Source organism: Vicia villosa, linkage group LG1, assembly GCF_029867415.1.
Source record: "Vicia villosa cultivar HV-30 ecotype Madison, WI linkage group LG1, Vvil1.0, whole genome shotgun sequence".
In the NCBI taxonomy this organism is placed as follows: domain Eukaryota; kingdom Viridiplantae; phylum Streptophyta; class Magnoliopsida; order Fabales; family Fabaceae; genus Vicia; species Vicia villosa.
Genome location: NC_081180.1, coordinates 246,715,883 through 246,727,337, shown reverse-complemented (window position 1 = coordinate 246,727,337; position 11,455 = coordinate 246,715,883).

The window sequence follows — 11,455 nt, the reverse complement described above, 5'->3', positions numbered from 1 at the left end:
TCCATTGATGGTTACTATAGAGTTCCCATTCACAAATTTTAATTTCTGATGGAGGGTGGAGGTGACTGCCCCAGCTGCGTGGATCCAAGGACGTCCTAGTAGGCAGGTATAAGCTGGCTCAATTTCCATCACTTGGAAATTGATGCAGAAGGTATGAGGACCAATCACCACCGGTAAATCCACTTCTCCTAATACTGGGCTCTGTGATCCATCAAATGCTTTTACCACCAGACGACTTGGTCTAACTACCAATCCTTCTAAGGCTATCTTGTCAAGTGTCGCTTTTGGCATCACATTTAGAGATGATCCCGTGTCAATCAAAACTCTAGCCAGATGGGCCTTCCCACATTGCATGGAGATATGCAAGGCTTTGTTGTGTGACCTTCCTTGTAGGGGCAGCTCATTGTCACTGAAGCCCAGGCATGCCCCAGCAGTTAGATTTGCTACCATTCCGTCAAACTGGTTGACTGTAATGTCCTTGGTAACATGGGCAGCGTTTAAGATCTTCATCAGAGCATCTCGATGTTCCTCAGAATGTATCAATAGTGATAAGAGCGATATCTTAGAGGGTGTCTGCTGCAATTGATCCACCACTCTATAATCACTCTTCTTAATCAGAGCGAGAAACTCCTCAGCATCCTTGTTAGAAGTTTCTTTATCCTTAGGTTCAGACTCGTCACTTGGTCTCATGACTACTTGTTCTCCAGATTGCGTCAAGTTTTCACTAGACTTTGGTTGTACTTGCGCAGTTTTGAATATGCGCCCACTACGGGTCATGCCCCCAGGTCCAACAATGCTTGACACTGCAGTATTGGTATCGGCCTCGTATTCCCATGGTACTGCTTTCATCTTGTCCAAAGGGTATGGTCCTCTGATTGGGATGATCCTAGTGTGCTCTTGTACAGGTATTACCACTGGTGGTCTAGAGCATGGGATGATTAATGGTTTCCTTGCCCCTTGTGTGGGTATCATTAAAGGTTCGTTTCTTTCAACCATTGCCACATATTCCTCTTCAGGGTGTTCTTCCAGCTGGACCAGCCCTTGATCCATGAGTCTTTGCAGAGTGTCTTTAAAAGCCTCGTTGTGTTCTAGGATAAACCCCTTTATAAGAAGATACCTCTTAAGTGCATCTATGGGGGAGTTCCGTTGTTGAACCAACTCTTGCTCATTGACAACTTCTATTGCATTGACTGCGCCTTCATGGTGTGGCATCGGGTTCGTCTTCACATTGGGTTTGTCAAAGGCGATTGCCCCTGATTCAATTAAATTCTGAACGATGTGGCTGAAGGCCCAACATTTCTCCAGGGTGTGTCCGGGAGAATTGGCGTGAAATTCACACCTTTCATTCGGTTTATAATTGGGCATGAGCTTGCCTGGAGGAGGAGGTGGCAGTGGTCTAACTTCTACCAAGGATTCATTTACTAAATATTTCAGAATCTCTTTCTTGGAAGTAGGTAGCGGATCGAATCTCCTTGGTCCTCCCTGAAACCGGTTTTGTCGTGGTGGGTATGTCACAGGAGGTCTAGTTTCTTGATGGCCTACAGCATTAGTTTCTCCTTCCTTCTTTTTTGTGAAGTTGGGGGTAGGCCTCTTCGCCTGATAGGATCCAGATGGTGCCCCTTGTATCTTTCCATTCTTGATCCCATTCTCAATCCTTTCACCGATGACTACCAAGTCTGAAAATCCTGATGACACGCTTCCAACCATCTTATCATAATATGGCCCTTGTAGTGTAGCCATAAACATATCTACCAGTTCTTTTTCCAACAAGGGAGGTTGGACTCGGGAAGCTATCTCTCTCCACCTCTGAGCATACTCTTTAAATGACTCTTCCTTCTTCTGCGACAGATTTTGGAGTTGCATCCGATTGGGTGCCATGTCCAAATTGTACTTGTATTGCTTAAGGAAGGTATTGGCAAGGTCGGTCCAGCTTCGGATATTAGTCTTTTCCAGTTGCATGTACCAGTCCACCGATGCTCCACTTAAACTATCTTGGAAGAAGTGTATCATTAATTTCTGATCATGAGCATAAGCAGCCATCTTTCGCACATACATGCGCAAGTGGTTCCTTGGACATGTGAGTCCCTTGTATTTTTCAAAGTTCGGAACTTTGAATTTGTGTGGAATTGTTAGATCTGGGACCAAGCTCATCTCAAAAGTATCCACGTCAAAAGCATCATACCCTTCTACGGCCTTCAGTCTCTCTTCCAGTGCCTTGATTTGTCCACTGTCCTTAGAATCCTCTCCGGAATTAGTGGAGTTCAGCTTTGATTGGGGAACTTGGTTGGTGTCATTGGTGTCCCCATATTGCAGGTCCAGATATTCTTCATCCCTAAGCGGATTGTTGATAGGGATGCGAACTGTGCGAGACGTCCCTTCTTTTTGAGCAGTAGGAATAAACCCTTCTCGAGAAACCTCTCCCTCTTCATGGGTCGTAGTGACTTTTTTAGATGCGTGAGCATTTGTTTTGTGAGGGTCGTGGCCTCGTACATACCCTAACAATGGGTTGCCATCCTGAGGTATCTCCTCATACTGATCCTGAACCTCCTTAGCCTTGTCTTGCTTATCTTTGAGGTCTTTCATGAAGCTCAGCATTTGGGCCATTCCTCCCTTGAGGTCTTCAACAGTACCTTTCAGCTGGGTCATTTCCTCATGAAGGGCGGCTTGGTTCTGTTCCAATTGTTCCATTGCTTTCTTCTTCTGAGCTCTGGTCTTGATTTGTGGTTGAGTTGCAATGGTGTGACTGGAGATGAAGATAGTTTTTTTGCTTTAATGTTTTGAAGAATAAATATGATATGCATGCTATGAATGATATGGTTATGCAATGTTTATGTCTCATCCACACTATTATAATACACATATATATTTATATATTATTTTTATTCTTTCTCTTTTTTTTTTATATATATATATACATGTACATCTTTCCTTTTTTTTTTTGCACATATGTATTATGTATATATTTTTTTTTACATATGTATTTATTGTTTTTTTTTATATATATATTTTTTTGTACATGTATATACACATATGTTTTTTTTTTTTAGAGAGGTAAACAAGGTTGGTAAATATTTATAGAAACGATGAGTAACGAAAAAGAAACACACTTTATTGAAAAGAAAATACTAATCCATTGTTGGTTCACAAAGAGGAAGGAAAACTGAAATTAAAAATACTCAAAATAAATTGAATTAAAAGTACTTGAAATAAAAGCAACAAGGAAACAACATAAAGCTAAGAACGCCTTTGGATGTCTTCTTTGAACTTGTCCACCATGCTCCTACAAAGCTCCATAAACTCTTTGACGACTTTAGGAAGGATAATGGGAGAGGATTCTGCTCTTTCCAAACTTTTTGGAATATCCAGGATTAGATCATTACACAAGAAGACTAGCTTATCATAATCATCGCGACATTTCTCATAGTCTTCAAGCATCTTAGGAACCATGCTCACATGCTCGTAAGCTGTAGAAACGATTGTGTATTGTCTTTTCCAATAGTCTCTTTCGTTCAAGGCTGCCTCGTGTATCTCTTTTTCTCTCATGAACACTTCCCGAAGTGATACCATAGCTTGAAATGCTCTTTCGTACTCACCAGTACGCTGTAAGAGTTCTTCTTCCGTGGTTAATCTTCTTGCGTGCTCTTGTTGTCCAGCATTGAGGGCTTCTTGAAGATCATATTTGAGATTCCTTATTTCATCCTCTTGATCTTTAGTCCTATCAGTTAATTCAAAGATTACAGCTTCCAGATTTTTCTCAGATTCTGCTTTGTCATGGGAAGCCTTCTCATAACGCCTTCTCCACCTTGCAATTTCCGTATTAGCTTGCTCCAACCTCTCATCATGAGCCTCTAAATTAAAGTTAGCACTTAAATACCCTTCAGTTGCACGCTTTCTTTTACTTCTTTGCCTATCATTTTCTTCTTTCATCGCTTGGAGTTCTTGATTTTTCTCTTTAAGGTCAAAGCGTAGTTGGCTCCTTTCATTAGTAAGCTGATGCAAATCAAGCTCTAATTTCTCTTTCTCATTTCGGGACGCCTCTAGGGCAGCCCTAATTCCTTCTATCTCTTCGATGGATAAAGGAACAGGATCAGGAGAATCAGGCTTGTAGGCGGGATCCACAACAAAAGGAAGCAATACTTTCTTAACTCTTTCTTGAACCCATGTGGTGTAAGGTTCCTTTGCAATCGCATTCTTTGGCCCAAAATCTCTTCTATGAACACTACTCCAAGCTTGAATTACCTTCTTCCACGTCCTTGGCTCACCTTTCCCGTTATCATGCAAAATCAATTCTTTTGTACGCTGCTCGGAAGGTTCTTTATCCATGGAATGACCCAATTGACGTAGTGCTAAATTAGGATTATAATTAATACAACCAAGAGTTCCTATTAATGGCACATTGTTGAATTCTCCGCATTTGTAAATGATCTTATCTGAATTTAATTTTCTTGCATACCATAGAATAGAGTCCGCTTTAAGAGCCCTTAATTTTTGAGACCAATCGTTCCTAGTTAATTCTTTGATAAAGCAACTAGCTTTGTAGAGATGGGAAGTCAACCAAGAATAGAGCAAATGAACGCAACAAACTAACACTCCTCTCTTTCTTTCATACCTCATATGAATAGCATAGTAAATGTTAGCGAGGATAGTCGGAGTTGGATCTTTGTCAAAAAGCCTAAAAGAAGTGAAAGCATGAATAGCAGTAGGATCAACATAGTCAATATTCTTTGGCAATAAAACAACACCAAAAACCAAGAGAGCTAACACATGTCCACAAATGTCCCATTGTTTCCTTTGAGCAAACATCAATGCTTGATTTTCTAAATAAGATCTTTTGAACCCATGCACTTCTCCCTCAGTTTTATAATGAACTTTTAGTTCTGCAGCGGACATTCCCAAAGCTTTCTCTAAATCTAAAAAGTCAACTTCTTTACCCACACCAGTATAGAATTCCTTTTTTATTTTTGAGAAACCCAATATAGCATCCATCTCTTCTATGGTAGGTGCTAACTGAAAATCCTGGAAAGTAAAACATCTCAAAGGCGGATCATAGAATTGTACCAAGGCGGTGATAGCTTCTTCTTGCACTTTTACCCTTAGCAAATCCAAGATATTACCATAGCGAATCTCAAATCGATCCAAAGCACCTGATGGCAATTTTTCTTTGATTATCTTCAATTTCTTGATGTCTGGAGTAGAAACAGTAAAGTGAACAATTGTCTTCTTCGTACTCATCCTTCCTACATATTCACCACCAAAATACATTTTACCAAATATATATACATATATGTGTATTATTATTTTTATTTGTGGATAAGACATGATGAAAAATGCAAATGATTAAATGATGCATGCAAACACATAACAATAAAAAAACACAATAAAAATAATGCAAACATAGAAAAATAATTAACAACAAAAAACAAACAATTATCATGAAATTTCAAGGAACCCAGGTTCATAGGTTCGACGTAGGGGGCTCTTGGGAGCCAACCTTTATATGGGGGTTCTAAAGGTCTCATGGGGTCGTTCGTAGCCTCCGAGACTTTTTCGTCTCTTCGGATTTTGGAACAACTCATTTTATCCATGAGGTTCGAATTTTTGGGTAGGTTCCCGGAGAGATCAGCTAAGTATCCAGTCCAGCCCTCCACAAAGTCTAGCTTCGTTTCGGACCTTTCCAAATACCTAACCCACTCCGAGTGGAGTTATCAGTGAGATTCGTAAGGCGATTCATGTCCCCTTTTGGTCTCAAAGTTAACTCCCACGCTTAAGGTTTAACCGACATAAAAATAGAGCAAATATATATAAAAAAAAAAATAAAAGCAGATATTTTCAGGCAGATAAAAAACATAAAACAAATAAACAAATAATACATTTATTAAAAGATGAACCTCCCCCAAACCCTAATTGTGGCAAATTGCCATCCCTACAGTGCGCCACAAACCAAATCACAAACCTAACCCTAAACCCTCTCAAGCTTTAAGGAGCATAATAATTCACTAAAAGTGTTGTCCCCAGCAGAGTCGCCAGCTGTAGCAACCTGCCTAAAATTTTAACTTAGAGAGTCGCCACCTATTCTGAAGGGCGAATAGGAAACCCTACGCAGTATAGAGATCAGGGTAAGATACTATATTCAGGTCGAGGGAAGGTGTTAGGCACCCTCAACCCTTTCCTATTGGCTTTGAATCTAAGGGTCAAGTTTTATGGCTAAAAGTTAAGGTTTTATAGCTAAGGCAGTGAATAGGGGGAAAATTGAGATTTTGAGGAAGGGGACTCGCCTTGTTGCCAAGTGCCTACGTATCTCCTTATGGAGAATCAGAGTCAACGTAGTTCGGGAAGGGTTGTACGCCATTTAGAGTTTGAATTTGATTTGATATGGTTTTTTAGAGGCTTTTTAGTTAGCCTATCGCAGTTTGTTTTGTCTTGTAATTTGAATGGATTTTAGAATTATTAGGGTTTGGGGCGTACAACCCTGATTTGGCACAATTAACCGCAATGATCAATAGGTTTGATCACCATAGTTAAAAGATTAAGGGTTTGCATCGTTACCAATTCAAATCGATTAATTCGATTATCACTAATAACAACTTATTGTATTTTATTTATTTATTAATTGGCGTTTTATATTGTTACCTCTCATAATCGATTAACACGACTACAAATAATAACAAATTTAATTAAATAATAAGGCAAGATTAATCACCACAACCAATAAGATAGTTGCAGCCATTTAATCGAATTTAGTTGGATTTTATTTTAATTAAAATGGTACTTTAATTATTTTTATTGTTAACCACAGCGATTAATCGATTTAATCGGCGCAAATAACACATTAAAAAAATATTTAATAGAATTATCATGTATTTATTTTTATAAAAAAAATAATTATAACATAATTAATATAAAAATAAATGTTTTAATTAAATATAATACAATAATCAAAATTTATTAAGTTTTTTTTATTAGGGATTTGATTAAGTGTGGTATTTTAGGAGGCTCATATTATAGGGACTCAACCAGGGGCGTTAGATCTGAAGTTAATGGGATTGTATGGTCAGATTAAGAGGGTGTACGGTGAGATCTATAGGCCTGGGCGCATGCAATCAAGAATCTAGGAATTCAGAAAAAATAATATGGGAGCTGGGTATCGAACCCTTGCCCCTGAGGATAAACATAGCGCATGTCCACCACTTCAACTAACTCGGTTAGTTGTTCAAACAATACAGCCAGCGCGTCATATCTAAGCAAAGCGATACACAAAGAAAAGTAGCGCGAAATTCAAACCAACCAATAACACGAAGACACGTCTTCGTCTTCTTCACAAAAACCTGCAAAACACCTATATTTTAGCTACGAATCAGCTGCGATTCGTTTCCTAGCAAACATGCCTCACAAAATAGCGATTTGCCCATACGTACATATAAATAGCGCGCACCACCCCAGATTTCTTCCCCCTGATTATACGAACCTGACCATGTTCCTAATTTGTTCTAATTTTACCTCTAGCGCGAACCCCCAAATAAAACCCTAAAAAACTCAATTCGGTCTTCAATGGTGATTCACATGAAACATGCTCAGAAACAAAATTAAGGATCCAGAAACGTTCACAGCATCATACACAAACAAAATACACCAACGAAATATCATATGAATGCGTGAGTCATACTAATCGATCCAAAATTCAAAGTGACTTACTTGTGATGATTGGAGGTTGTTCTGGGGGTGCTGATGAAGAGTAGCGATCCAGACACGTCCCAAATCTCCTGAGGAAACTTTTGAAACCTTTAAATCTCGTTGAAAGCCTCCAATTCCCCAAAACCGAATCCAAGCTCTTTAGTGATTTTTTTTGTTCTTGTAAGTATGCCTCTCTCTCAATTTTTTCGTCCCCTAGTCTGGTGCTTGATGTTGTATACTTATAGGGAATAGAATTAGGTTAAAACCTTGTCCAAAACTTCACTTGAATCAAATCTTACTACTTTGAGAAATTGGATTTTATTTCTTGAATTTTAAGCTACCATATTTGGCCCAATTTGTATGAATCTTTTCCATTTGACTTATGCACGAAAATCAAATGTATTTGGTCATAAATTTTGATTGAAAAAATAATCCAAACAAATTTTCTATCAAATATTTGATTTTTCATTTAATTAAATCATTAAAAATTAATTTTAAATGAAATAAAATTATGTAAAATCAAATAAAATGATATAATTTATGGCATATATTTTGGATAGCTTGTGGACCAAGTTTGGGTCATAGAATGTAGGCCCATTTGCAAGAATCTCAATTTTGAACCCTCCTTTTTTCACATTTGGTCCCTCAAAATCACCTGACTTTGACCAAGCATATCTCCTTCAATTTTTAAGCTATGAGGGAGATCTAATACTTTTTAGAAACCTCAAGAGGTCCTCTACAATCCATTTTGGAACATATTTTTCATTTGAAGCTTTTATCTTGATCATATCCTCTTTGGGAAAAAACTGCTTTTGAAGGATGCCTGAAAATGACCTGTAATCTTTTGCCTTGTATCTCTTAAATGAAGCATTTTTTGCCCTGGCTTGGGAGACACAAAGTTGTAGAGAATTCAATTTCCTTCAAAATAGGCTTTGAGTGGGGAATTTCTGATGTTCCATGTGAAAGTTATGCCCAGTCAAAGTTGGGTTGACTTTCTCCTAAGAAACCCTAATTTGAACCTTTTTGTATTTGTTCATCTCTGAGTTTCTATTAATGGAATCATGATCAATTCTTGATCAAATGATGGTTATGCACCCCATACTTGATGTTTGCCCAATGATTATGGTTTGAATCATGCCTTGGTTATGATTGACCTTTCAGTTTGAATCAGTTGACTTGTGAATTATCTGGATCATTTGAATGAGCCATGTCTTTGAGATTTGGACTTGCCTTTGTTATGAGAGAAGTGTGGGAGGTAAATTTTGGGGTATGACACCAACAAGTGAGGGATGAGATGCTCGAAGACAGATTGGCAATAACAGAGTTGAAACATGACTGGATCGTTTTCACATAGCTATTTATCTTCATAAATATTTTCCAAAACTTTCTGACAATTTCTTACTTCTAGGATTGTTGTCTCCCTGTGCTAACCAGCCTATCATGGCTCTTTTTCAAAAATCAATGCAGCTTAGGCTCAAAAATCACTATTTTCACTTTTTCTGTTTTAAATACGTAAGCGTCCCAATGATAATTTTGAATGAACATGTGCATTTGAATATGATTGATGTTTACCAGGAAAAACAGGAATAGCGTTCAGGAAATGTCCCAATTATCTGGACATCATTCCGTCAGAAGGAAATCCCCGAGAGAAACGCATTTCTCAGAAAATTCCTCAAAAAGATTTTCTCTTCAAAAGAAGTCTTATCCCCCAGCAGGGTTGTTCCAGATTACTATCTTCAGAAGGTGTGATCCCCGCGCCCGGACTTGGTCAGATAGTGCATCGGAGGATTATGCATCTTCCTCATTCCCATTTGAAAGGGCATCCGAACTTCCAGCTACCTTTCATTCTCAAGAGATATTCAAAGATCCTTCAACAGAATACCAGGGTTCTCAAAGAATTTCCCCAGCCGAGGGTACTCAAACAAGACAAAAGATCATCAACGATCACAATACATTCATGTCCAGATGACTAGTGGGAATTTATTTTTCCAACTAGAAGCTTGACACGCATCATATTCGTATTCATACATCACATTCACATTCATACATTCATACATCACACATTCATATTCACATTCATACATCACATATTCATATTCATACATCATACATCATGCATCATGCGCATATTCATACGCATATTCATACACAACATAACATGCATATTTCTCCGGGAATATCTCACATTTACATGCATCATAAACATTGCATATCACTAACTTGATTTTTCAGGCAGACGGATATCTTCGACAAAGATGTTCTCAATCACATGCAGTGTTCACCTGAATTCCATGAACGGTTCTCTCAGATATAATCAAGCCGAAGATTCATTCTGATCACTTACCAACTCAAAAACAAACATCGCAAATCTAAAGCGATACCTCAGACGGTTCCGAAATGATCTAACATTGCAGATCTAAAGTTGATACCTCAGACGGTTCCAAAACGATCTAACATTGCAGATCTAAAGTTGATACCTCAGACGGTTCCAAAACGATCTAACATTGCAGATCTAAAGTTGATACCTCAGACGGTTCCAAAACGATCTAACATTGCAAGATCTAAAGCGATACCTCAGACGGTTCCAGAACGATTTAACGTTGCAGATTTAAAGCTGATACCTCAGACGGTTCCACAATGATCAACTTCCAAAATCTAAATCGGAAAAACTTTGGACAAGATCCGTAACGATTATCTTCCAAGACTTAAAGCGGTAACCTTGGACGGTTCCGAAACAGTCAACACAAAGACTTTCAAATCTTTCATCAAGATATAATCAATGGATTCATTCTGATGAACAAACCGTCAACCCATTTACCATGTGGCATCTGAAAGCCCATCTCAGGTAATGTTTCAATCTTCCAACAACATTTCGCAGACGACATTCAAATGCAACTTCCAACATCTCTTCTGATCAAGGTAAGTGCAAATTTTCAGGGCATCTAAATATTCAATCATCTTCTACCTTCAGATTTCAGACAATCTCTTCAGGTTTAAGAAGATTGAATAGGGGCAACTGTTATACCCCAAAATTTGCCCACATCTTTTTTCAAGAAAACTCCAATCTGAAAATTAAGAGTCTCATATGATCATGGATTTTTATTTCAACAAATATCCTGACATATGAAATACTTAGTTTTTAGAATTTTTCTTATATAGTAATTTGGCTTGCAGTTGAATTTATTCTTACGCAAACGCCAAATACTGTTTATTACTTCACACATGCTATTTATTTATTTACAGATAAATAGTACTGACACAATTGGTACAGAGTTAAATCTTTTTGCAGGCGCAGAATCACGAAACTCAGACTGTACTGGTAACAAGTAGATTATTATTATCTTTTGTTTCCCACTAATTTTTGTACTATATTCCATTATTTTCAAAAATCTTTTCAAATCTCTTTTTCAAAAATCAAATCTCTCTTTTTCCCAACACTATCATCCACTTTCTTTCAAATCTTACTTTCACTCAAATTTTCCTTTTGTACGGAATCACATCATTCCCCAACGTCTCTATCCTTCTTTCCATTCTATAAATACCTCTCATTTTCTTCTATAAAATCTCACATCAAATTCTAACTCATCTTTCAAATTCCTACCTCATATCTATTTTCTCTTCTTCCCTGACAAGAATGGCAAAGTGGATAGAGACACTGTTTCTTACAGTCATCACCATTGCTACGGTGATCATGACTTTCTTCTGCCTGCATAGTCCTGAAGAGTGTGGACCTGCGATGGTTGCACTCCCAATCATCTACATGTTATTGTTCATAGCATGGGTC